Source organism: Bombus flavifrons, chromosome 14, assembly GCF_040668555.2.
Source record: "Bombus flavifrons isolate JBK064 chromosome 14, iyBomFlav1_principal, whole genome shotgun sequence".
In the NCBI taxonomy this organism is placed as follows: Eukaryota; Metazoa; Arthropoda; class Insecta; order Hymenoptera; family Apidae; genus Bombus; species Bombus flavifrons.
The window spans coordinates 6,549,429-6,577,140 of record NC_138455.1 but is presented as its reverse complement, the minus strand read 5'-3'; the positions used below and the strand labels follow the sequence as shown (position 1 = coordinate 6,577,140).

The following is a 27,712-nucleotide window of genomic DNA, read 5'->3' as shown; positions in this document are numbered from 1 at the left end:
GAGTGTCGTTTAAACGTGGGCCCCCGTGGAAAAACCGACGCTCTCTGTAACTGCATCCACCGTAAAATTCCCGTGTATCTTCGTTCTGCAACCGGAAAAACGCCGGAAGACGTCGTTGCCCGAAGATGAATCTACCGTCGAATAAATCTCGTCGTGCGAGCTATACGAAGAGGACGAGGATCGATGCTGCCTGGTGACAATTAATCCATTAAATCCGAGGATTATCGAACTGCTACGAGAAAGAAGTAATTAACGCTGCAGATAATCGAGGAGAGCGTTTTTGGATCTTTCGACTCGTTCGTACACATTTGCTCGATAGGTTGGACGCGACGTTGAATATGCAGTTTTACGCTCGCTTCGATTATTTTAGCTTTTGCCGGTATTTACGCGGGCGGGTTGGTGAAACGGGCGGAGATATTTTTAGTTAATATCTGCAGTAGCAGTTAGAACGTTTTAACAGCTAGAAATTTGCTAAAAGGCAAGACGAAGGTACGGCGGCTGTTTAAATCATTCCCACTTTCAGCCCTGAAATACTGAAATCTGTAGCAGCAAAAGTAGGTACTAATGCCTTTCCTTACTTGACTTTAACTTTTCTCGTTCCTTTCTACCTTCTTTTTTCCCTCTTCTCCGTGGTCTTTTCCTTTTTATTCTTCCCCTCTTATTCCTCTTTCTTTCTTTCATTCGTTCTTTTCCCTTCCCAACCTTCCCATTTCTTTCTTCTATTGTACCATTCCTCCTCGATTCCCTTACTATCCCCTCTGTTCCTTTCTATTCCTTTCTACTTCATTCCAATTCGTTTCTTGCATCGTGGTAAATTTTCCATAAACTTTGTATCCCCTGTATCGCAGACCGATCCAGCTTCTGTTCCACAAGGTTCGTAATTGGTCGGAGCATTAGACGAATAATGAAAATTTACTTGTCGAGGTTTTCACGAGGTTTTTCGAGAGTAGCGTTCGTGTTTACGGGTTTCTTGTAGATCTACGATAACTTGATAACGATGTGCTTGCGTCGTCGGCGAGAAGATAAAACTCATGCAAATTGCCTAACGCGCCGACGAAATTCGCTCGTGTAACGCGAATTTTACAGCCGCGTTCCGCAGCGCTCACGCTGAAATTCCGAGAAAAATGCACTACAATTCCCGGAACACGGATTTTCCAAGAATTCATTCAGCCAGACATTAAACATGCATCATGCAAATGCAATCCTCGCTCTTCGTATTTCCATCTTTATTTTCGTTTTATTTTTCCCCTTTTTCTTTTTTATCAATTGCATCGCGATTAGATTCGTTTACCTTCATTTTCGCGCGAATTATTTGCGAAATATCATTCGTACGAATAATCGCCCTGTTGTTTTGGCAAAATAATTCTCCACTGTCTACGCGTGCTAGAATGATACCATCTATTGATTATATCGTCTTCTGGAAAAATGGAAACGGCGTTTTCAAAGTACTACATCACGAAATTAAAATTAAATGCTAACATCTACTAACATATTGAAACATTTCAAGGTCTCCGTATCTTTCACCCTTTCAGCGAAATTATGCTATACAGACTGTTACGAAATAACGACAGCATACTAATAATAAGAGCATCCCGATCCTAAGAATTCGGACAAATTGTCGCGTTCCCTTCGAGTTATCTCGTTACAAATCTCATAATTCGTTGGTATCGTAACAAGGCAGATTGCTAAGTGAAAGAAAAATTCCTAAAATTTGTTACAGCTTTGCGATAATCGTAACGAATTGGCTCGCAGTAACTGCAACGAGTAGGCGTCGCTGATGCTATACCGGTGGCCGGCGATGTACAAACTGTAATACTATGAATCTTAGTGCCTCGAAGCGTAATGTCATGGAGCATGGTACAACGGGACAGAGCACAGGACTAAGAAGCACAGTGCCATAAACCATAAAACGCAGAGAGCATTATGAATCACGAAGCCACAGTAAATATCGGAATTCGCAATTCCTATATCCACCGAATCAACGCTCGGCCATTCTAAATATCACCAGACGTAAATTACGAACACAGTGAAATAAATCAGCTTCTATTCGTTGGTGCAACGAGATTACCACTTTCTCAACCGCCCACGCCACCAAACGTAATCGCCCGGTAAGCCTGTGCCAAGCAACTGCACAGGTAGACGAGCTACGCTTTACGTAAGACGTTAATTACACCGCCTTCTAACTTCGCCCTTTAATTAAAACGCGTAACACAACCAGCAGAACTGGTCTTCGATTTTTCGAGCAACCGAACCTTTTCACTTCCTCCCTGGTTCTAGTTGGAGAAAGACGAAGAACCAGCTTTCGGATCGCTACAGGCTACGACGGTGTGTTCTGTCTCGTTTCCCTTCTGGAACAACCTGTCGGCGTGCGTGCCGCGCGATCTTTTAAAACCAACGTCCACGGGACATGGGTATCGGTGAAGGTGCACGCGCGCGTGTATAACTCGGTTTTCCTTAATAAACCGCAGCGACGCGACGCCGCGCCGCGAGAAACGTGAGAACGTCGAGAGCGACGATTCAAGGAGAGAATTTATTATTCGACGCGTTGCATACTGCACCGGCGGTGAATTCTCCGGTGACTACAAGAAATTTACAAACGAAGCTTCAGCCAACCGCGCCTCGATGCAATGGAAAACCTGACTACGCCTCGGTTATCGTATTTTCCTTTCTGACTGTGTATGTATTATATATGGCAGAGATCAAGTTATTATTTTGCTTTTTCTTCTCCTTTCGGTAACCATTAAAGGAGGATTGAAAAGAGGCGAACAAGCCTCTGTTGTTCTTGTTTCTGGTGACTTTCCGCGATAGAGCATAGCTCGTTCTTCATGGTCCTTTGGCCAAGCTTCACAATAGCAAAGTGTTTATTCCTCTATAGATATTTCTACGCAAGAAAGATTTAAATCTACCGCAATGCGTACAGGCGATCTTTACGCTCCAAGCTCACGCACATTCATTGTAAATATATCTACGACCAAACGACTAACCAGGATTGCTTTCCCACGCGTTTCGATTTTGTCCTAAACTTCCTATCGCTCCAACCAAACTACCGGTCTTCAAGATGTTAATACAAGGGTCTGTCAAAGTGTCATTTTTCCATGCAGAGTCTCGCCAATTCTGTGAGAGATTCTCAGAAAAACGCCCATCGGGGCCAAAGTATTCATCTTCGACGTATCAAAGTCGACTGCACAGCTGGCGATAGCAAAGAACGAACGATAGAAGAAGGAATGATGGAAGAACGACATTTTTCACGGGCGAAACAAGGGGCAGAGTACGGAGATGATTTTCATTTATCCTTGATTCTCTGGCCGGAGAGCGGGAAAAAAGCGTGCGAAGAGGATAAAGAAACAGGCACGAGCTGCTCGCTAATCCCTTAAGAGCGTAGCGAACGAAGGGCCGAAGAGCCGGGAGGTAGCGGAAAAAAGGCGCGATACAATCCCATCGGGAGCGGGTTTCATTGAAATGCCGAGGAGTTTGCAAGAAAAACAGCATCTGGGTTAAATTCCCGAGGATCTTTCGGCTCCAGTCAGCTTTTCCGGCACGGCTGATAGAATTCCCCTTGCGAGCCCGTGAAACAACAGAAGCGGAAGGCTGTGAGGAGCCGAGAGAGCCAACGACGTCGACGAGTTTCTTCTAGCTGTCGGCGACGTCGCAACGACGAACCAGCCTGACTTTCGGCGCCCGCGGGAAATAACGCCGTGGACCGAGCTGCAAATATGCGCATCACAGCCGTGAGATTCCCGAAAGAAGAATTGGACGACTGCTGTTAGACCAGCGATAGGAATTTTTAGCGAAAGACAAGAAGGCAAGAATCACGAAGAAGTTTGATTCTTTAAATACTGTTTCGTGTACAGTCGGTCGCAAAGATATTCGTACACGGAATAACATTTTAAGAATTGGATTTGTGCTACTTTTGGAGCAAACTGGAGAGATCAGTTGGCGAAAATGACGTGTGATGGAAATTTGGTGAAAATTGAAATTGGTAGGAACGGCGATTTTACATAATATGTATAATATATTATACACTACAGAATATATATATAGCTAAAGAAAAATTACCAAATTAAAAGGACAGAAGAATACTGGCAAGATTCAGATGTGGAAACGAGACCAAAGCAAGGGAATACTGGAAAGGAAAGGGAGAAAAAAGATGCAAACTATGTAGAAGAAAAGAAGTAGACTTGAGACATGTAATAGAAGAATGTGAAATAACGGGAGGACCAAAGGACATAGGAAAAACGCTAAATGAGACTGGAGAAGGTTTAACAGAACTGAAAGCAATAATAGCGAAGAGAAGGGCAAACGACAGGAAGGATGCACAGCAAGGAGGCTAAAGACCAAAGTTGCAATAGTTTTTAGTCGTTAGTTGCTAATTTGTAGTTTCTAGTTTTAGTTCTTAGAGATAGAATAAGTAAGGTAGTGCAATATAATAGAGTGGAAAAGAGGAGAGGTAGACATATAAGAAGAGAAATAGACATAAGAGATGTAAAACCGAAAGTTCGTCCAAAACCGAAAGGCACGGACTAAGCAATAATAAATAAATAATATAATATATCAATACGATATAATTAATTTATTAATTATATATTATATATATAAAATTCCCAAATTTTACAACTTTTTCAAAAAATAACGAAGACGACTCCTAGACGAACGAGGAAGGTCAAGCTGCTGGAACTTTGATTCTTGGCTAGAGCTGAAACGTAACGGAAAAGCGTGTTTAAATGCCGGACAGGTTCATTCATTTTCCCGTAAAGGAAGACAAAGCGACGACGAACGACGTTACGAATTAATCGTAACGCCATTTGACGCGGCCAAAAGAAACATGACAGTTACAGTGTAGTTAATCGAATAAAAAGTTGCCCCTGTTCACGATCCAGTACCAATGGGAAAAAATTTCACGGGACGTCTCTCGTAACGGGCAGATACTGTCGAAGGAGAAGTCATTACACGGTACGTGACTGCGTAACAAATAGACCGAGGATACGCAAATCTCTCGGATCTGCATCCTTGAATTCTGAGAAAAGTCGAACTCTACGGATAGCTGACGGTCATAAAGCGTGACTCGATCAAAGACGAGACGGGAAAACGTAATGTCGAAGAGGCACGGAAGTCCGCTGCTAAATACCGGCAACGACTAATTAACCAGCTCGAAAGCCGTGACGCGCGTTCGTTTGACGCGCGAAAAATGAAATTTTCAGCGCTTCGAGCTTCCACGCCAGCTATACTTTCACAGATTTCTATAGAAATATTGAGAAGAGGCTAAATGAAAAATGTTACAAAGGATATACGTTTGAATCGTCGTAGCCTGCACTGTGACGCAAGCCGAGAAATTTTATTAATTTCTCTGTCTACTCCCAGCCAATAACATTCTTATTACAAATAGCCTTTCAATTTCTTTATCGTTCCACTTTTATTCATTTTTATCTTCGCTGATTCGCAACGGCGTATCGAATATTCGTTATAGCTTCGTTATAAATATAACGCCTTCACTGTTTCTCACAGTTAAGATTATCATGGCGCAACCTGGGAAATTTGAATAATTTCTATCGCCACTGATAAGAAACGATACAAGTTTCAAGAGTTTCCTTTCTGCTGTATGTAGAATATTCCACGTAGTTTCTTATTTTTCTTACAAATTACAATTTTTTTTTTTAGCTTATTTAATTACTTTACGGCAATAAACTATGATTCTTCGATATAAAATCGAACGCAGATAGTATGCTATGATAGAATCAATATGCGATGTATTCACGTCATGTTTAAAGGTTCGAGTATGTTTAGAAATTCAAGTATGAGAAAAATACCATTAAATGTTGAAGTTATATGAAATAGAATATAACATAATTATCTTTTTTTTTTTATATTGCAATATTATGAATTGACATATTGAAGTTCATATGAAACTCATATGGAATGTATCAGATGTTATGAACTACTTATTATCAAGTCGATTATACTATAGAATAAACAAAATACCTGTCTCCTTTCATGCGTGACTTTTAAATAGTTCGTGCCGATCTGTATTCACAATCTCGAAACCTTGTAACATAATTTATGTAAAATACCGAGGTATAACATTCCATAAAGTAACTCTAACCAAGAATTTATGCTATGCCAATCAAACAACTTTTCATCTTGAAATAGCGAGATGTAAATTATATTTTTGATAATTATATTCTTGATTTGCAGATCAAGATTACAAAGAAAAGCATTCATATCCTGCATTAGTAAAGCAATTTTAAAATTCAATGTCTCTTCAATCGATTACTTAATAACGAGAATCTGTTTTTCGGATCTGTTTTGGTTTGCAAATGATATGTTCTTACCACAAGTTTTTTAAATATTTAACAAACATCGATCAATCGTCAGTTCTATTGTTCCGCTGAATTTTGAAAAAGTAGACACAAGGAAAGAGGATAATACGGGATGTGAGTTGGAGAAAATTGAGTTTTACTGGATGGAAGTCAGAGTTACGGATATATAACTAATTCTATTACTCCCATAAAAACCTGTAATTCAACATTCCTACACATTTTTCACCATTTGCATATCCCATTAAAAAATTACACAGCGATGAAAAGAAAAAGGGGGAAGAAGGAAAGGAAATACGAGTTTGATAAAATTCAGTTTCAATGGAAGAAGTCAGAGTTATTTCCACGTATTATTTCTTCCTATCATTTTTGTAAAAACCTGTTTGTAACTCAACGTTCCAATGCAACGAATCGTCTTCCATCATTTGCATGTCCTGTTAAAAAATTAGTACAGCGATAAAAAAAGGAAGAAACAAAATATCAGTTTAATAAAATTAATCTCCTTTTACCATTTCTGTAAGAGCTGTCTGTAACTCAACGATCATACGGAATGAATCATTTCTCACCATTTTCGTCCTGTTGCCAAACGATATAGAACAACAGACAGGGAGAAAAAGAAAAGAAATGGAAGAAACGAAATGTGTGCCACATGAAAATGACTATGCGCAGCTGTCATAAACGCGTGCTACGTTGATCGAAACAAGGGATGCCATTGAGGCGTCGTCGACTGACAAAGCTCGAAGGTTGGATGCATTCTGTGTGCAGGCCTGAAAATTATGCGTTCTTATGCAGAGGCACGTGCATCGTGGATTATGCAAGACGAGTATATAGCCTCGTGCCGATCGCTGTTTAAAATGCCAGCCGCGAACGAGCCGGGTTACCTTCGCCGCTCTTGATCACGATCAAAATAAAGAGAAGCCGCGCGAAAGCCTGCCACAGACGACACTTCTGCGGTGTCATTAAATTTTCATAGAATAATTCCCAGATCTCTGTGACCAATTTACAACATCTTCCCTATTCACTTTTCGTTCTGCCTTTTATTTTTCATTACGAAGGTTCGTGGTTCTATCGTTGGCTATCAGATACAGCGATACTCGTGGCTCTCAGAAGCCAAGTTCGGTGTCAACTACGGTGTTTGACGAACTCTTTAACCAGTTACCTGTTTTTGACGAGTATACTCGTCATGAAGAAATGACAATATTTTGTGTTGCGACGAGTGTACTCGTCGTCGCTTACTTCTGGCGACACATTTTACGTGCACACTCTTCGAAGAGGTCGCAACCGGTCAATTTCATTGCAAAAGTACAGAACGATATCTGCACGATGAGACTAGTACAGAGATATTTGTGTCTCTCGGAAGCTAAATTAATATCAAATCCGCTTTTTCTTAACGAAATTCAATTTCATTCCGAACTGTAAGAACTGTCATCTTTATATACATTTCTATGCTATCGTTTTTAATATACAGCTATTGTTCTTATTATTATATGGAAACTCAGACACACGTAATCCGCAGATGGCATCTTCATTGACGCGACTATTCACGTGCTATCAATTCTAACTGTTATGTTAATCAGTCAAATGTCTGCTCAGACAAATCGCAAGTACATTGTATGTAAAATGAAAAAAATACAGGATCACGATTAATGATCCATTTTGAAGAAAACAGTTATTTACTTTAATTTCAGTTCGCTTAATTGTACGGTAAACGTAAAAAATAGCGTATCATCGTTACTTTGCTGGACGTTTTAATTTATAATGTAGATTACTCACCAATCTTTAACACGATGATTACCACGCAATATTTTATATATATTCGCCTGGAAGGTGCGACAGATTGAAATGCGATATACATCATAATGTTAAAGTTTCACAAAATATTGCCTTGTATTTACGCACCTTTTTCCAACAATGTCATGTAAATCATCGACACCGTTGAAAATCGTTTACGTCCACGAAGTCTATCTTTCTTAATTATTTTACAAAAGCTGACAGTCAACGTGTTAATATCCCTTGTGGAAACTCGTTAAGCCTATCGATAACACAAAAAGATAAATGGAAAGAGATAAAAACTAACACGTTCTGTGTCATAGGAGAATAAAGATTTAATAATTTTAGCAAAGCTTTCGACGCTTCTAATGGGAGTTTTATCCACGATAATCATGGTAAGGTGATTAGCGAGCCATGCATCGCATGTAAATTGCAAACACTCATAACCGAACGAATCTGCATAAATTACTTTAGTCGTGGTTTATCGTCAAACTAAAGCACTCTATCCACTTTACCGTAGCATCGTTTCACCGTGGTCGACTGTTCGTCTCGGAAACAGCTCTGGCTATTGTCTTTCCTTTCCAACAAACGAATAAACCGATAGATAACTCTTCGCCGTGGTGGTATTCAATTTCGACGGAGGAAGCGCGCTCGCTCGTTAGCCGATGGAGGGAAAGAAAAAGAAAAAAAAAAGCGACGAAGGAAACGAGCAACGTTTGGTCGAGGTGAAAACCGTAGAAACGTGCAAACACGCGGCCACGACGTGAGAGAACGGCCGAAGAAGCATCGACAAGTTAGACAGCAACGTGGAAAAAATATCCGAATGATGGAAAAGCTATAAGCCTTCGCTGGCGAAACTGCCAACCAAACGAAAACCGATGCTTGTTTGCGTCATTGAGTTCGCAGTCGATACTACGTTCCAACCAATCACGTGTATGGACGTTCTAGTCGCTTTAAAAAGAAGACTTTAAGCAGATTTTCGAATTAAGTGTATTTTCGCTCGATTCTCACCCAAACTTTTACGCGTCGAACACGAGGTAAGAGTAGGCAAGTGGATTCGGTGGTACGCGATCAGACCTCCAGTTAGACGAATGGATAGACGATGAATAGACGAATGAGTATTATTTATACGTTGCGAGCAAAAGTAAATTCTCACTGATCGTTTTCTGTCGAAGCTCTCGCGTAAAAGGTGAAATAATAGAAAGTAGATTCAGCGGTACGTAGACTTCTGGTTGAAATAATGTCTAGTAGATCAGGTAGTGTGTGATCAAACTTCTGGTTGAAATAATGGGAAAGTAAATCCTGTAGTAGTATGTAAGCAGAATTCCAGTTAGACGAATGAATAGACGGTTAATAAACAAATAAAAGCATACGTCAAATAATGGGGAAGTAGATTCAGTGGTATGTGCACGGGGCTTCTGGTTGAGAGGATAGAAAAGTAGATACAGTACTATGTGGACAGACTCTGAGACAGATAAATAATCGATCGATGCGTTGCAAAACTGTATACCAAATATTACTTGGTTCGTTGATTTAGCTGTAAACAAAATGAGAAATATATACGGCGACTCTCGTAAATATTTGAAAGTCGCCCGATATTGTCCACGTACGCGATTCTTTATTGAAGCAACGAACGTTATTTTTGTTGTATCAAGGTTTGCAACTAGATTCATCCTGGAATGTAAATTATTCAAACGACGCCTACCGACTTTTAAAACCGTTTGAATAATCATGAGCGGTAATGTATGTACGTAAGACACATAATTGGCATAATTTACATTACTCAATTCGAGTAACGAAATAAAGAAAAAATATAATTGAATACAATTAATTTTCTCGTAAATAAATCCTTGGATTTTTAATAAAATCGTATATATATATAACTATATACCTAAATTGATACTAGTTCGTTTTCTATAGAAGATCACTAGCATCCACAACTTTCTTGGCAAAAAGAAGATTTGGTGGACCATTTGGAAAATGAAAGAAAACTGATATATTTCCAAACAAGAGTGACAAGAGAAGACCGTATTATATTTTTCGACGTGGTTTGATACTTTGTTAAATTGAAAAAAATTCTTGTAATCAATATCGTTGAACAAAGAACGAACTAAAGGAAAAAAGTGTACCGATTGCTTTCTAACTAATTGATTTTCTGCTTCTAAAACGACGATATGGTTGATAAACCAAGCACCGGTTAAAACGGAATGGGATAGGACAGTGTCTATCATAGATCTCAAAGATAAAAGCAACGTGAAAATACTTTGTGTATCTGCTACATCGTTGTCGGTGCTTTACAACAAATTTGTTGATTTCTACGTTCAATGGAGATTTCTACGTTCAATGGAGATTCCTCGAGAACATCCTCTAGCAAATTGATGGAAAATGTCCGGCTGATTGATGAATCACGTCGCACACGCGTGTGGAGTTGTCGGAACGACACCCAACCAGAACTTGTTAAATGGCAAATGCTGATAAACTAACAAACTGTAGCCGGTTGATTAATGAATTTACAGCTACATTTGTGTATGTACCAATGTACAGTTATGGAAGAGATACGATGCTGTCATAGATTCGATCAGTCCGTGAAACATTTATTAATCACTGTTCCGTTTTAAGTGACTTCACTCTCTTTTTGTCGTTCGACTACGAGCTTGTATCTACTTTTTTTTGAGCCTCGAAAATATATCGGAAGCCGAAAAATTAGCTATAAAAACATCGTGAATCATCGTCCGGCTGATCACTCGTAATCGTTCGAAGCTACGAATATTAAACTGCTGGTGAACTTTCAGGAATTTGGTTCCAATTTATTACGCAACGTAATTTATAAATAGACCAATAGAAATATATGAGAAATTTAAATGTCCAGGAACGTATGGGAATACGCGTAACATATCGAAATATCCAACATATCTGCGGAAAATTGCAGAATTGCGCGACAGAATGCACGTAATACGAAGAACACGCGAAATATTCAATTGCTTTTCTACTTTTATATTAAACCTTGATAGGTGAAACACGATTTTCTACCTTTTCGATCGTGTTATATTCTGGTATCTCTTCGATTAATTCTCTGTTTCTTCGTTTGTATTCGGAAAAATCTGAACTCGCATAAAGACCCGCAGCCTACTAATAAAATCTGACGCAATGGTAATAACAAAGCACATAGTTTCTCTTCAAACGACTTTGTCGTAATTGTGGTTTATTTTATCGAAACGGGTAGAGGACTCGTTTCTCTGGACTAATTGGAAACCGTGGGTTTAAAACATAGAAATTAATCGAGTCTACGATGAACGAAAGGTTTCATTCTTAAGTCGTTGCAACTTTCGATCAGAGACGAGCCGAGAAAGTCTATCGTTTCCCGTTATTGCGGTTTCCAGATGGAATTATATCTACGAATGTTGCCGATCTACGACAGAAACCGAAGAAAGTGGTTCGTCTGTCCGCAACCATTTGCTTTATGATCTCTTTCTCGAACAAAAAACGACCCTTGCAATATTCCAGCGAAACTGAAAGTGTAAACAGGCTCGCGATAGTCTTCCAACACTTTTCACAAAAGTTTTCGACATCTTATAGGAAATGTGAATTAAATTAATGGCATTGGTGTGAATTAAAGAATGAATGATGAGAATGTGAATTAAAGACAGAACCTGTTCTTGGGCCGAAAAATCGACGATACAATTCGCGAGACGAAAAGAAGAAATTGAACGTTTGATAAGCCGTGTTGCGTAGCTAAGTATCGCGCGATTCGATTAAACGGATGATTCAAGCGAATGAAGTTTCCATTTGGTCGCGTTTAAATTAGTTGGATTAAATTAGGTAGGCCAGGTTCGATAATTTTACGATTAATTTTATTTTCATCCAGGTAATGTTTAATTCTCTGTTCGACTCGAACGTGGTCACGATTTTAACTCGACACGCGCCATCCCATCCGATTTGAAATGTGAAATTTCAATCCACGACAGATTCAATTCTCGATTCTAATATCTGATTCAAGTTTTGTATATTTGGTCGAATATCGAATTTGCATCCTATTTGCGATCCTACGATTTTGATTCAAATAGGAATTACAAGAAAAAATCTGTTAATTTTAACGTAGAATTAGAACGAGAGATCAGGCAATGTGAAAAAGATGTTTCGCGTTTTTAAACGATAGCAACAATAAATAAATATTTTTAACAGATTCACGTCCCTACGAAGGAAGTTTAACAAATTCTACGATAAATAGAAACCTGTTTCATCTGTTAAATATCGTAACTAATACTTTGTAACATATATTCTTGCATTTTCATTATATTCCATTTATACTTTCCCACTGCCAAATTTCCCAAAAATATATAAACATCCTCAAATCAGCGATAAGTATTTCTACATATTTTCCTCGAATTAGAAAAAGAAAACTGTTTAATGAGAAGAAAAAGGAAAGTACAGTCAGTACTAATAGTAACGTAGGAAACGTGGCTGAGTTAATTAAAACCTCGTAATTATCTGAATCTTGTGAAACGACCTTAAATTATGCGCGTCGAAGGTATCCACACCGGACAGCATTCTCTTTAATCGTTTCGTTTTTCCACCGATGAAACTTTATTTTTCCGTGGCAAAAAGGTTACAGAACAAGCACATGCGGTTAATCGAGGAATAAAATGGCGAAAAAACTCGTAAAAGTCAAAATCGACTTACCCTTGGTGGCTCTTGGATTGCTCCAAGTCGACCGGTAGACCTTCTCCATGATTACTTTCGTGGCGTTATTTCATGACGTTAATAACACGTTAATGCGGCTCTCACTTCAACACTCGGTTAATCTCCACACTCTGTTAGTAGGGAATCATCTCCACTCGGCAATTAGTCTTTTTTCCCTTCTTTTCCATCTGAAAAATTTCAAGAGCCCCTATGAGGATGAGCAAGTTTAGGCGTACGCGTATTCTCATCGGAATTGCCGATTAAAATAAATTTCGCAGCGGTACTTCCGAACTTTGGATTACGACTGTCGTCGTTAAGTTGTCATCCTTAAATTTATGATTAAAATCCACTTGTCTTACCGACGCTGCGTATTGATATATTGCAAACACAAAGGAGAAAGGTTTAAATCGAAAAGGATAATATTCTCTTCGAAATAATTGATCTCACACTGCTATTTTGCAATTTTTCGAATTAGCTACTCTCGCGTTAAATTTCTATAATTTCTCTGCTTCTGTTTACTTCAGCCGGATATTTTAATTTAATACTTAAAATCTAACTTTGTAATTTTGATATTATAAATTTGCAAAATTTAATATTGTAATTTAATATTTGAAATTTAATTTACGACCCAAGGAGATCTCGAAGCAAGATATTTCAATCAAAAATGAGAAATCGCTGCGAAATAATTGACCTCACACGGCTATTTTGCAAATTTTTTAATTACTACTCTCGCGAAAAATTTGTAATTCTCGGCTTCTTTTAACTTTACCGTGATATTTTTAAATCGTAATTTAATATTTGAAATTTAACATTTTCTAAAAATATTTAGAAAATCCCGAAAAGGTCTCGAGGCAACATACTTAAACCAAAAGTGAGAAATCATCGGTTTGCACCGCTATTTTGAAATTGTTAATTATCACTCTCACTTTAAATTCTGTAAATTGAAATTCCGACTAACTCGTGTTCGTCTCGTTCATACTGTTTTAAAATTGTATTCGCACGAACCAGTTAACTGCGTTTGACGAGTATACACGTGAAAGAAAAACTTTGCTTCGTCGTATACTCGCTCGTACTTAGCTACGCACTCCATGACCTAACCCCATGACAGATTTCCGAAACTTAATTCCGCGGTTAACCGGTTAAGCTCGACGAAATGTTCTGTTCGGCGAAAGATCCGCCCGACTTTCGACCAGCTACGAGTACCTTTGCAGAGCGTTCACAACGCAATTTACTCTGTTTACTGCCTCCACTAATTGCGCCATTTTCATCCGATAGGCATATTCACGACTGGACCAAACGAACTTAAAAGGATCGAGGTTCCGGTAGATCGATGAAATACGCAGAAACAAAACTGGTCGAGCAATCGTCGCGGTGAAAAATAGGCCGTGCAACAGCGGCGAATTAAAATGGAAACGCGGCTGAAACTTGCACGATAACGCGAAATCGATCGATTTTTCCCAGTAGCCGGTGGAAAAAAATCGACGGAATAAATGAACAAAGGTGAAAAATCGGCAGTCTCGACCGCTTCGCGAACGCTTTTTACGGATACAAAACGATTGCCATCGATCACTAAACGATTCGCTACGTCTTTCGAATAAAAACAGCGGTAAAAGACTGCTGTTTGCCATACTCGTTCGAAAGAAGAAGCGCAGATGAAAGTTCCGTGAACAAATGACTTTTACACGCTTTAGGATGTGAATTTTTTAAATGAAATATTAGCGAAGCATGGAAGTAAAATATTTGTCTGTGACAGAGGGATCGAAACGGCGACGAATGTAACGCAGCAACTTGTAACTAAATTTAAATCTCGAAAACGAAGATATTTGAATGTAAATTTATGCTAGATACAAGTATTCTACTAACAGCGATACGAATACTAATTTATCTATCGTAAATGATAGTCAACGAGTCTCTTTTCTAAACGTTCTGTACGTGAGCGGTTAGTCATCCTCCAGACCTTTGCTTCTTTTTTTTCTACATCATTCCTTTCTACGAATTTATGTACAAAACAACGAGATACGAGATGTAATTGAATCCTCGTTGCTTAATCTGTATGTAATTATTTCAGTGAAGATGCTCTGGACGATGGTCGAACGAATAATTTGATGCTCGTCGGTATATATATGTACACACACACACACACACACACACACACACACACACACATATTGATTTTTCTGATAAATCTTCCAACTCGCAATCCAATCTAGAATAAATCTCTTCTAAAGAATTTTAAGATAATATTAGACGTAAATTTTCCATAGACTAGCACCACCGTAAAAGTTACACGAGTTGGGAATCGCAAATTACAAATACTAAGAAATTCCTCTGTATAACAGTAATAAATCTGGCCGTGAAAGAAGAAAGAAAAAGAATAAAGTTGCAGAAGGAAAGTTTACAGATTACAACTATTCGATATAGGGTTGTAAAATTGTAGAAACTTTGTGCGAATGAAACAAGTCTATAACGTGTCGACTATCACGGTGGTTATCGGCGAGCCGTGATGACCATAAACTTGTAAATCATTCAGAATAACTAAAGTAAAACAAATTTCATGGATTAAAAACTTCCAACGATATGAATCATTTAGACGACATTGTCAGAAAATCGTGCGCAAATACAACGTGATATTTTGGGCGAAGATTAAATATCACGCGTAGTATGTTTCAATCTGTTGCAGCTACCAGGTCAAAATATAGAAAATTCGCGTGGCAGTGAACGCGATAGCCCGGAATTTATCGCTCGTCGATTCGCTGCTACTGTTAATTGGTAAATTATCGTGCAAAGGGGGCCCAATTTTTTTCCTAACTCGAAACCTAAATCTGCAATTTCGTTCAAACAGAGACAACGAGATGAACTATTTTCAATTAGCGCTAGGTAAATCGAGGTTGTCGATAACAAAGTTAAATAGCACAGGGGAAAACGAGGATTCTCATAAGGAACAGAAATATGGCCGTAGATAAACAGGTGCAAAAGATAAGTAGCGAATGAAGAAACGAGCTTCTGCAACGTTTATTGCCACGATACATATCCAGAAACGCATTAACCGGCAACGTATTTTTCCGAATATTGCACGAAAGAAGATTATCCGTGTCCTTTGTCGCTAACCACCTAGAAATATTACAGTAGAAACACAAACGATTCGAGCTGCCGTGATAAAGAATGATTACGCTGTACGTATTAGCTCGTATATATTCTGGCCACTATTTCGACGATCCTCGTGGTTTACCTCGCTATTTACACGATCACAGCCTTTGGCGAACATTTTATTCGTTTCTTTCGATTAATTTCACAGGAAATAATCTCACTTTAGAAATGCATCGTTAGAAAGAAACACGAGGAGACGATCTATAATTTACTGATTTTCTTCGGTTCCTTTAGCGCCACTTTCATCCTTCTAATATCATGGAAATATATAAGACGATTCGTCTTACAGGACTGCATAATATTGCAGAAATTACGAAATCGACTCATAATTTACAGCGTGCGTTGAAAAATCGTACGATGTCTATCTTTCCTGGGAAAGTTATTTTCATTTTTTTCCTTTTTTGCAAATAGCTTTATAGGAAGATTCAACCCGATCAAAGATTAGATACGCTGATAGAAAGTACATCTACGAATTTAGTACACCGTTAAATTTTATGTTAGTTATTAGTTAATTATTAACTGAAGTTTTATTTCACGTTAATGGTTCGATGTATAAATTCACGCCATTGTTCGTAAACGTTTTGAAATCGTATTTTTCCAAATTAAAGGTAGTTTAGTCGTAACTGGAAATTCGATTTTCTCGAAATTTCATTCGATACTTTTCAATTCATTTGTTCGCACAGAACCATCAACCTCTCGATTACAGAATTATTGCAATGATACTCGACTATCGTTATTTTCGTTGATGAAACTTGAAACAAATATAGAAATGTATATAGAAGGCACAAGATATTTATTGCAAATGTATATATCGAATAAAAACATGATGTAATTGGAACAAAATGATATGCAGTTGTAAATCGTGCGCGAGAAGGTCCAGAAGACGTTGATCAAGAAAATAAATATGCCGTTCCAATTGATAACACGGAGTAGCTGATAAGTATGGGTGTAAAGTGGTTTAAGCTACGGTATCAATTCTAAAAAGCGATCTTGAAAACGTTTACGTTATACACAGATACTTACATAAGTACGGGTCTTTATGAGACAGACGACAGATGGAACGTACACTGATCGACAACTACAATTACAATTGTTGCATAAACTTTGAGTCCTGCGCCATCTCTGTTGAAGTGGATTCCACCTCTAGAAAAACTTCACACCTTTTCTAAAGTATAGTTTTCTTAGCCCTCGAAGCAATTGAGTATTGTTTAGCATTAAATCAATTTGAAGGGTCTCTCAGCCTCATAGTTTTTTTTTCTAGAAACATGCCTTGCACAGATGATACAACGAGGTACAGACATGTCAGTTTTCGTAACTGTATAAATACCCATAGACCTATGGCTTTGAGACTAGCGTGCGGATCTGCACTAGCATACACATTGTACTTATACTTAAACTTGCTTAAATATATTTTCTATTATACATTCATCCACGTATTTCCTCTCTTTCTATTACGAGATAAAACCTTAATAGTTTCTCACCTCACCAATTCGATTACTGAAATCAAAAGTAAAAAAATTCTACTCGCTCATTGGCAGACGCTCCAACTTAAACATGCAGAGTAAAATAATTCTATATAAAGCCATATTCCCATTAGTTGCCCAATTACTTGACACGACGGATCAGATCAGCAGACTAAAAAGACAATACTCTATAGATTGAAGCGTTAGATTCAACCAGAATCAAACAAACTATAAACTCTTATAATCCAAGTTACAGTACCACGCCAAAATAATTTACTTATAATTCTCAAATAGAATTGATTGTAAATAGTCGACCAAATATAAACAAAAAAAAATATATAAAGCCATATTAAAACCTGTTTGGACCTATGGGATCCAACTGTGGGGAACAGCGAGTAATTCCAACATAGAAATTCTCCAACGATTCCAATCAAAAACTCTAAGATTCTTAATAGATGCACCTTGGTATATTACCAACGAAACAATACCTTAAGATACCCACAGTTAAAGAAGAAATATCCAAATTTAGTAACAGATATAATATAAACGTTAACAACCACCAAAACCCATTAGTTAGCCAATTACTTGACACGACGGATCAGATCCGCAGACTAAAAAGACAATAACTTTTAGATTGAAGCGTTAGATTCAACTAGAATCAAACAAACTATAAACTCTTATAATCCAAGTTACAGTACCACGCCAAAATAATTTACTTATAATTCTCAAAGAGAATTGATTGTAAAAAGTCTACCAAAAAAAAAGAAAAACCAATTCGATTAATCTTGCCAGAGAAATATTATTTAAGAGCTATTCACAAAATTTCAAATAATTCAAATAAAGCACGTGGAACGTGCATTGTTCCTCGCCTCACCGATTCCATTGATCTTGTCAAAAGAAAAAAAAACATCGAATTCAGAAAACTCCGATGTGAACCAAGCGAAATAATTAGAACGAAACCCTATGAAACGTGTACTGTTTGTCACCTCACCGATTCGATCCATCTTGGAGAGTCAGAAGTTACAGCTCATATTTGAGACAATCAAAATAGAAACACATTTGTCTATTCGGTTAATCTTGCCGAGGGGAAAAAGACAAACGTAGCAAGTTCATCTGAACTTGCGTAACAAACTGTAATCGCTGTAGCCCTGAAACAAGGCGTTACCTCGATGAAAACGATATTTTATTTCCCTTTCGTTTGTCAAACAATTCGAATTTGTCCACCTAATTTCCGCTGCCGCAATGGACCATCGTTCGTTCCCCTATTGTCTGATACAACAGAGCACACACGCATACACGCTCTTACACACGCGTACGCGCACCAAACTGAATGGAACGAGAGGAAGAGGAAGAGAAGAGGAGAGGAACGTGGGATATCAACGGTTTAACCGTGAAATAAAAACGACACCATTAAAGGATGGAAAACGACGATGGTTTAATCGATGGAACGTAATGGAAACATAGTGGAAATAATTTAACATCGGTGCGACGCGATCGGCCAGATTATACGGCCCTGATCTCCCCTTTCACGCGAGCGAATATTAATCACCAGTGAAAACATTTGCCTGTAAATTTGCCGCGTTACTTGTGCCCTATTAATTTCTGATTAATCGGACAGCGACCGTTGCCATAGACGATGGCCTCTCATTCTACCGGCGCTCGTTGTCATCGTTGTTAGCCCCGATTTTATCGCACCTATAGTTGCGCGAAAAACCATCCACCATGCTGTTCCGCAGCCAGCCAAATTGCCTCCGGGTTTTCCTGCAGCCGTGCGTCGACCAAGGAAATTCTGATCGTTGGTTTTCGAATTTACAGGGAGAATAAAACGGATCATTCAGGCGATTCTACATAATTCTATGGGATTAGTGGATCGAATGGATCAAATGGCGAAGTTGCGCGGATCTTGAATAAATTACGCGAGACGTACAGCGTGCGACAAAGTATGTGGTTGTATATTTATATACAGGGTGGTGCGGCAAAATAAGACGCACAAACGGGCACGAGGTGACTCCTTATGAGAAAAATTAGAAGAAGACGTGGAACGAGGTTTGTTCGTTTAAGGTTTAGTTTCCGAGAAATTCGAGTTTGAGGAATTATCGACAGACGGAACGTATTATTTCCACTGTTGCTCGTATTTCCAATAGGAGAACGTAATTGTTCCTTTATTTTTAAGATTTCTCGTACTTCTCATGGCAGATACAGAAAAAGCTACTTGAAATAATGTCTCGATAAAACAAATTAGTTTCCTTGGAAAAGCTATTCACGAGGCTTGGCCCAATGAATGGTAAAAAATCATGCAACGAAACGTCGATTCTATAAAAACGCATTAGCTATATACGTTGGTACAAAACTTTATTCGCGCATTTTGTTCGATGATCCGATATAATTCTTTATGCTGATTTCGCGTCAGCGATTGTGAACAATCCACTTCCGCGACTCAAAGATGCAAATATCCCGCTGCACTTTCTTCGTCGAAAGTTTCGAGAGAACAGTTGTTCCATCGAGGCGAAACACGATCGAAGCGAAAAGAAAAATCGCCGAGGCGTTGCGTTGCGTTGCACGTCGAGAACTCGAAACACGAATTGTCTTGTTAAACGCGCGACTAGGGATAAAGAAAGCATAACGAGCGAGCCATCAACTGCAAGTCGGGCAACGAGGAAGAAAGTTGCGGTTGCGAGTGAGAATCGCGCTAAAGTCCTTCTGGCGTGCTGCGAGCTGCGATAAAGTAGCAGCGTGTTGAGGGAAATTATCTGATCGTGAGTCGTCGATAATTCAACTCGTCGTTACGTCTGACAATTATCGAGGATTATTTAAGAGCTTGCAGAGTAAAATATAGAAGCTATTCAAAGATGGTACGACGACCCTGATTACAGAAGACATCGAATGGAAGAATAGATTGATTCTTCGATTAATTGCCGATGAGTAATGGATAGTGTAAAGGAAATAAATTCTCTCGTGACTGGACACGCCCCCAGTGGTCGGACAACTTGTTTGATGATTAATCTAGAAGTTTTAGATTAGATTTCTAAGAATGTGACGATACCTGTGATATTTTAATAAAAGATTTAAAAGTATGCTTATAAAGTATAAAATTAGCTTATAAGTAGAATAGATTGGGAAAGTTGAGAAATTTGAAAAATGTACAGAATACAAATAATATGCGAAAATATATAAAATATCCAGGTAATGCGATGGTCATTAACATTTATCTAATGAAACAAAATCTTCAAGTTGCATTGCTTTAGACGTACCCATAAAAAAAAAATGAATTTACGTAAACGTGCACATTTGTAAATTATAATTATAATATATTTATAACATAGAGGTATTTCCGAACTCTACAGGACCAATTAAGGATTAAAGATATAAATATGTAATATTAATTTCTTTTGTGAGATTTATCGATATTTGTAAAGAAAAACGAATAAAAATCGAAGCATAATATCGTTACACATATTAATAATAACCGAGGAGAATATGGAAATTCAACGTACCTTTAATCACACGATGAAACACACTACAATCAGGGTATCGGTTCGATGAAAAGCTTTTTTCGAAATTGGATCGCTTTTTGCTCCGTCATTATGTTAATTACCCTTGTGTTTACGTATCCTTTAATAATTAAACGCGTTACGATCGTACGCGATTAAAACAGGATATAAATAATTTAATTGGGCTAATGGATGCTGGTTTCAAAACGAATTGCAATAAATGTTAATGCACGATTAAATTTCTGTATCCTTTTTTTCGGTTATGTGAAACAAATAAGAAGAAATTTGGTAATCGGCGAGACACGAGGAATTTGAAACAACACCCACGTCTCTGTCAACGACACGCTTAAGTCCTTCCAAGAATTTAATTCCAGCTGATCGTGATCAGCGACAACACGACCGCTTGCAGACGAAAAGAAAGATGTCTTTGACCAAATTATGCGATGAAAAGTTAATGGTACACTCAACCAGTCACGAAAGACTTCGTACATCCTGTTATGACAAAGGATATTTTTACCAACGTAAGATTCCACCGAATATTCCAACAAAATTAACGTATTCTATATTTGCAAGACAAGTTAGAAACTATTTCGAGGGTAATGTAATATTAATATTACATATATTAATATATTAATATAAACACAAATATATTAATATAATCTATGGCTTGAATTGATCAACATCGCCAATAAAATTAGTCTATAATAAAATTATAATATATTAATGAAATTATTTTATATCGAGAAGGCCAACTAGAAGCTGTTTCAAGGAGAAGTATAACATTTTTACAAAATGTTAGTATAATCTACGGTTTGAATGAGTTAATATTTCCAACAAAATTAGTACATTCCTTATGAAGAAAGCCAATTAGAAACTATTTCGAGGATAATGTAATATAGCCACAAAATATTAATATAATCTATGAATTAATCAGCATCACCAATAAAATTAGTTTATAATAAAATTGTAATATATTAATGAAATTATTTTATATCGAGAAGGCCAACTAGAAGCTGTTTCAAGGAGAAGTATAACATTTTTACAAAATGTTAGTATAATCTACGGTTTGAATGAGTTAATATTTCCAACAAAATTAGTACATTCCTTATGAAGAAAGCCAATTAGGAACTATTTCGAGGATAATGTAATATAGCCACAAAATATTAATATAATCTATGAATTAATCAGCATCACCAATAAAATTAGTTTATAATAAAATTGTAATATATTAATGAAATTATTTTATATCGAGAAGGCCAACTAGAAGCTGTTTTAAGGAGATTTTTTACAAAATGTTAGTATAATCTACGGTTTGAATGAATTAATATTTCCAACAAAATTAGTACATTCTTTATGAAGAAAGCCAATTAGAAACTATTTCGAAGGTAATAGAAGATTCTGAGAAAATATTACTATAATCTACGATTTGAATTAATTAACATTACCAACGAAATTAGTACATTTCATATGAAGAAGGGTAATTAGAAGCTATTACGAAGACAATATAAGATTCCCAGAACATATTAGTATAATCTATAGTTTGTATTAATTACCATCACCTAGAAATTTCAGCAATAAGACCGTAGTGTTCCAATTATATAATTCGAAATTGCATAATTAAAATAATGAAACTGAAACGATTATTAATTAACATATTTATTATATATTAATATTTTTGTAGGGCGTATTGTAATTAACGTAACTGGTATATTAAATTGAATACTAAACTCCATTCACATTGTCCTAAAAGACCGCGTAAAGTGTAATTACTGTCATCTAAAATCTGTCCAATCATATCGATCCGATTTCTCTATGAACATAAATATCTTCCATAAAAAGATTTAAATACGTAGTTTTACATTCTTCGAATAATTTTTATGTCTATTTCTTCGTTAAAAAGATCACCATGATCCAATGATTTACGATTAACAATAAAATTACCAGACCCGGTCAAACGATCGGTTTCAAAATTTAATTTAAAATTAATTAACATTTATTGTTATTTCTTCTGTCCATCGAACTTTATGTATATTCGTATATTAACAAAAATTGAGAAACTGATTATTCAGATAATATAATAATTTTACATGAACGTCCACAGTTTACTTGTAAATTATCGCTAGCGTTAATTAAGAGTGGAATTATGACAATAAATTTCTAACATTTCAGGTATTTCCAAACTATACAGAGCCAATTAAGTATTTAAAAGGAAAAAGGAATAAAAATCGAAGTATAATATCACTGTACATATTAATAATATCCGAGTAGAACATGGAAATTCAACCAACCTTTAATCACACGATGAAACTCATTACAATCAGGGTATCGGTTCGATGAAAAGCTTTTTTCGAAATTGGATCGCTTTTTGCTCCGTCATTATGTTAATTACCCTTGTGTTTACGTATCCTTTAATAATTAAACGCGTTGCGATCGTACGCGATTAAAACAGAATATAAATAACCTAATTGGGCTAATTCTTATATTAACAGAAATTGAGAAACTGACCAATCAGATGATATAAGAATTTACATAAAGTTAGATCAACAAAATAAATAACAATAAGTGTACAATCTTTAATTAAATTTTGAAACCGGTTGTTCGACCGGACCTGGTAATCTTAGTGTTAAAATATTCTTGGAAATGGAGCAAATAATATTCTCTTAGAACTTGCGGAAAGATCGCTCCTCTTTTTTCCTTTCACTGCAAATCTCTAATCACCCGTGGCATATAGGCTTTACCAAGAAAACGACGAAAGTAAACGCGATCAAGTCCAACAGGCGATCCAGCGCGTACAACTCTCCATTCCCAAGCTCGCCACGTTCGGATAGGAATTAAATGGGCACCGGTTTTCCGGCCTGTGATCGCTGAAAAATGCTGGAATCCGATGGCCAGCATTCTTAGATCGCGCGAAATTCGTAATCGTCGTCGGCACCGATTCCACCGTCCTCCAGAGATTCCTTTCCTCAACGTTTTACTACCAACAAATTCAGTTTCGTGTATCTCTGTGTCATGGATGCACAAAAACTATCGCGATTCCCGTAGAACGCGATGAAATCGTCTCGAGAGGGTTGCTAGCTACTTTTTTATCGGTGCATTTACTCGTTCGATCGCGGAAATCTTTCCTTTCGATGAGTTTCTAATTGCCAAAATTAGAGCGTAATGTTTAAAACGTAAAAAAATAGTTTGTCTACCTCGGATTACTTCTTTTTTCATAGAACTAATCTTTTTTAAATTAAACTTGCTTGAACCTACGATCCTAAAGTTTTCAATCTTTCTTCTCCTTTGCGTGGAAAGTGGAAATACTCGAAACTGACTGGAGAAATTTATTACGCGGCGTAAAGGTTACGCTTGACACTATCGAAACCTCCTTTTGGCTCTGTTAGTGTCCCGTTTGTTAACACTAACCTTACCAACCTCGGTCAAATGATCGGCTTCAAAATTCGATTTAAAACTGTACGTTCATTGTTACTTCTTTTGTTCGTCTAACTTCACGCAAATTCTTGTATCATCCGATTAATCAGTTTCTCAACTTTTGTTAATATAAGAATTTACATAAAGTTAGACGAACGAAAGGAATACAACAATGAACGTACAATTTGAAATGAAATTTTGAAACTGGTCGTTTGATCAGGCCTGGTAATGTTAATGTTAAACTACAGAATTTCTTCAATTATTCTGAATTCATATTCATCGCGTTTCTCTCGCTACATTTACAAAACAATTCTCGTAGAATTGAATTACTTCCGCATAGTTACCGTGCAACATCTATTTATCGATTGTTTGCTTAGTCATTTAAATCAACTATTACATCTTATATGAAAAGAAAACTATGCTAACGTTCCACATAAACAGATGTGCAAATACAATGGAAAGTTCTTTAATTATGTCAGACCTTGACTTGCATATGCGACGTTTGTGGATAGGAAAATTGTGTAACGAATTTTGTACAGGCTCGTTTCACTTTCGTGACCATATATGGACAGTTTGCAAGCAACTTGCATCCGTCTTAAACACGATCGCCGATTTACGAGCACCATCCACGTTCTAAACGATCGCCGTATTCAGCCACGTGTTTTACGGTTCTGCATCGCACGTGCTGAGACTTGTTTCGCCCGATGCGCCAGTTAAAAACGCTGGTGCATTTCAAATTTGTTATCTTCCGCGATCATATGAAACATTGATAACGCGATTCTAACATCGTTTCGCTGCAAAGAAGCTTCCACTAATTTTTCCTCTCTTTGCTATCTATCCTTTCTCATATAATCTTATGTTACGCATGAAGATAATTAGAAGAGCGAGTTCAGATTACAATGGAAATTTCAGAGAAACGTGTTTCGGATAATACGGAAAGATCGATCAGTGTTCGTAAATCGTATGATAAAATCATTTTGATAATATTGTGCTTGTATTTAGGTCTAATTAACTATTTCATCCTTTTTATTTAAGTATTTATCGACTGAAAATTTGATGAACTGCTTTCCAACGCCCGACTATTCACACGTTTGTACTGTTCGCGTGAACATTTCGTGTCAGACAAAAAAGATGAAGTTATGGTAATGTTCAAAGCATCTCGGATAATACGAAACTTTGGTTAAACAGGACGCGGATGGCTGAAAGTCCACTTTAATTACTCTATTTGGAAAGTCAGCTAATGCAAGAAACGTTGATACTTTCTTCTCGTTTTATAGTCATTTTTTAATTTCTTTCTAACGTAATAGAACATAATATTTCGCGAGACAATCGTAAAAGTAAATGGAATTGTCATTAGCCAAAGTGGCCCGTATCTGCGATACAAATTGATCTTCTAATACGTTCGCACGTTATCTAAACTTCGTGTATTGGCAGAAAATGTGTATCGTCGGCTGGATTAATACTTGGCGCCTGGCGATTAAATTCGATAATCTAAACGCCGACTCCCATTATATTTGCCCTCCGATAAGTTCAGATAAATGTGCGTTGATTTCGCGCGTGTCAACCTGGTAGGCGAGCATACAGTTACGCGTAAAAATGTGAGATAATTAATTTTTACGATTACTCGAGATAATACCAACATCGAGAAACGTGGTTTAGTCATGGTGATTCGACAATGGTACACATACGTGATGAAATCTCAGTAGAGAATCGAGAAACGTAGGTAACAGCAAACACGTGGTGAATTCCATACAGATAAAAGAAATTCCTGAGGGTCGTCCAAAGATGATAAGGTAAGAATCTAGCGACAAGCGAACGTTATATCGTTATATGGAAGCAACTGTATCGTAAGACGATTAACTGACATTCGATCGTCTCGTGGAGGAGATGGCGAATGACAAAAGATATTTCCTACGCTGTTCTCCATTGCTGAAAGAAGTCTTTTATTCGCGAACAAATTAAAAATACAGAGGCTGTGGAATACGAACAAAACAACGTTCTAAAGCTATGACTGTGTAATAAAATAATTATTGAGCCCTGGAGCGTGGGAGAAATAGCGAGTTACGAGGAATCTCTCGCGGCTCCATTTTCCTCTTAAATCGAAATTGATCGTTGAAAGAAGGGCTGGTAAACATCGGGGCAAGAAAGGGTGGATAATTTGACTTTCATTAATCCGATAAAAGGGGCCGGGCCCAGTGTGACGACGGAATATCGATCACTTTCAAATTCTCCGCTGCTAATAATGGTTCGCGGGGTGTCGGAGGCGCGTGGCGTTTATTTACTCGGCATCGAGTGCTGGCCGATCGCTTTCAGAACCGAAGCCGAGAGCCAAGAAAGTTTACTCGATGTCAACACGAGGACTCTTCCCTCCTAAGAAGGAGAGAAAAAAAAAAGAAAAAAGAAGAAGAAGAATTAAAAAGAGAAGCGGAGCAGAGAACACAGTAAATTCCGAAAAATTGACGAACCACTCTGTGATTTCGATAAAAGTCTCTTTGTTCGGAGTCTATCGGGTCCGTTCTGCAGGAATATGGAATCAATCGATGACTTGCTGAGGAAGAGAGATCTTTCCTTCAGATTTATAGCGAACGAGGATGAAGTGGAATAGAATTGGAATTCGTAGAGTAAACTGAACTAACACGAAAACTCGGTATACCATTTATTAATGTCATTGTCGCAGAGTTGAATCGGCTTTTTCATTAATTCGAAGTATTTTTGTTATGTGCTTGTAACAAGACGCGAAGAGCGCAATTGAACTAATCGAATATTTCGAACGTGGATACGTACTTGTATTGTTTGTTATCTCGACTGTATCTATTGTCTCGATTATTTCAATTTATTGTCTTAATTCCAGTTCTATTAATCAATTAGCTGTTGCGACCTCTTTGAAAACTTTGAAAAGTGTTTGTGTAAAATGTGTCGTGAAAAGTAAGCGACGACGAGTATACTCGTCAAGAACAGTTGACTGGTTGAGGATGTTACTTACTACAATTTACTGGTTAAGTTTCAAGGAAAAGGGAAATTGTTTTAATTGAACAAAGCTAAAACTGGATATCGTAAATAAATCAATTTATCGAAACGTACAAGAATAAAAATGCACCAGTTGCGTCAGCTGCATTACTTGGATAATTTCATAGAATGTCATAGATACAACGTATGCGTCAGTAGCAGCGAATTTATTAGTCTCAATGACAATAAAAAATGATTCATACGAAAACTGTGGTTAGTAGTTCAATTATACTCTTCGTTCTACTCGCAACGAAGCCTCGACTTTATGTAATAAACTGGCCGTAAATTCCTGCATCTTCGATATTTGCATATTTATTTCGAGAATCTTACAACCCAAAATAATTCGGCCTTGCGTTAAAAAAAAACATACCAACCTAAGAGCATGAAAAATTACAAAGTTAAACGCTCAACTATTGTTTTTCCTAGAATCTAT

General features: G+C 37.3%; 1 protein-coding gene across 3 annotated transcripts in view; it reads right to left on the bottom strand.

Moving 5' to 3' along the window:
* LOC138186713 (coiled-coil domain-containing protein 137) overlaps window positions 1-27,712 on the bottom strand; it is a 98,709-nt gene that overhangs the window by 28,239 nt on the left and 42,758 nt on the right. Inside the window, exons 6-7 of one of the 3 annotated variants that reach the window (XR_011174970.1) lie at window positions 12,762-12,949; window positions 4,625-4,693 (exon numbers count right to left, since the gene is read on the bottom strand). The exons of 1 other annotated variant lie outside the window; for it this stretch is intronic. The gene's annotated coding sequence lies outside the window, so the exon portion shown is untranslated. Of the gene's footprint in view, window positions 1-4,624; window positions 4,694-12,761; window positions 12,950-27,712 lie in introns of those variants that run through there. One more of the 3 variants, XR_011174969.1, reaches the window with a different exon arrangement.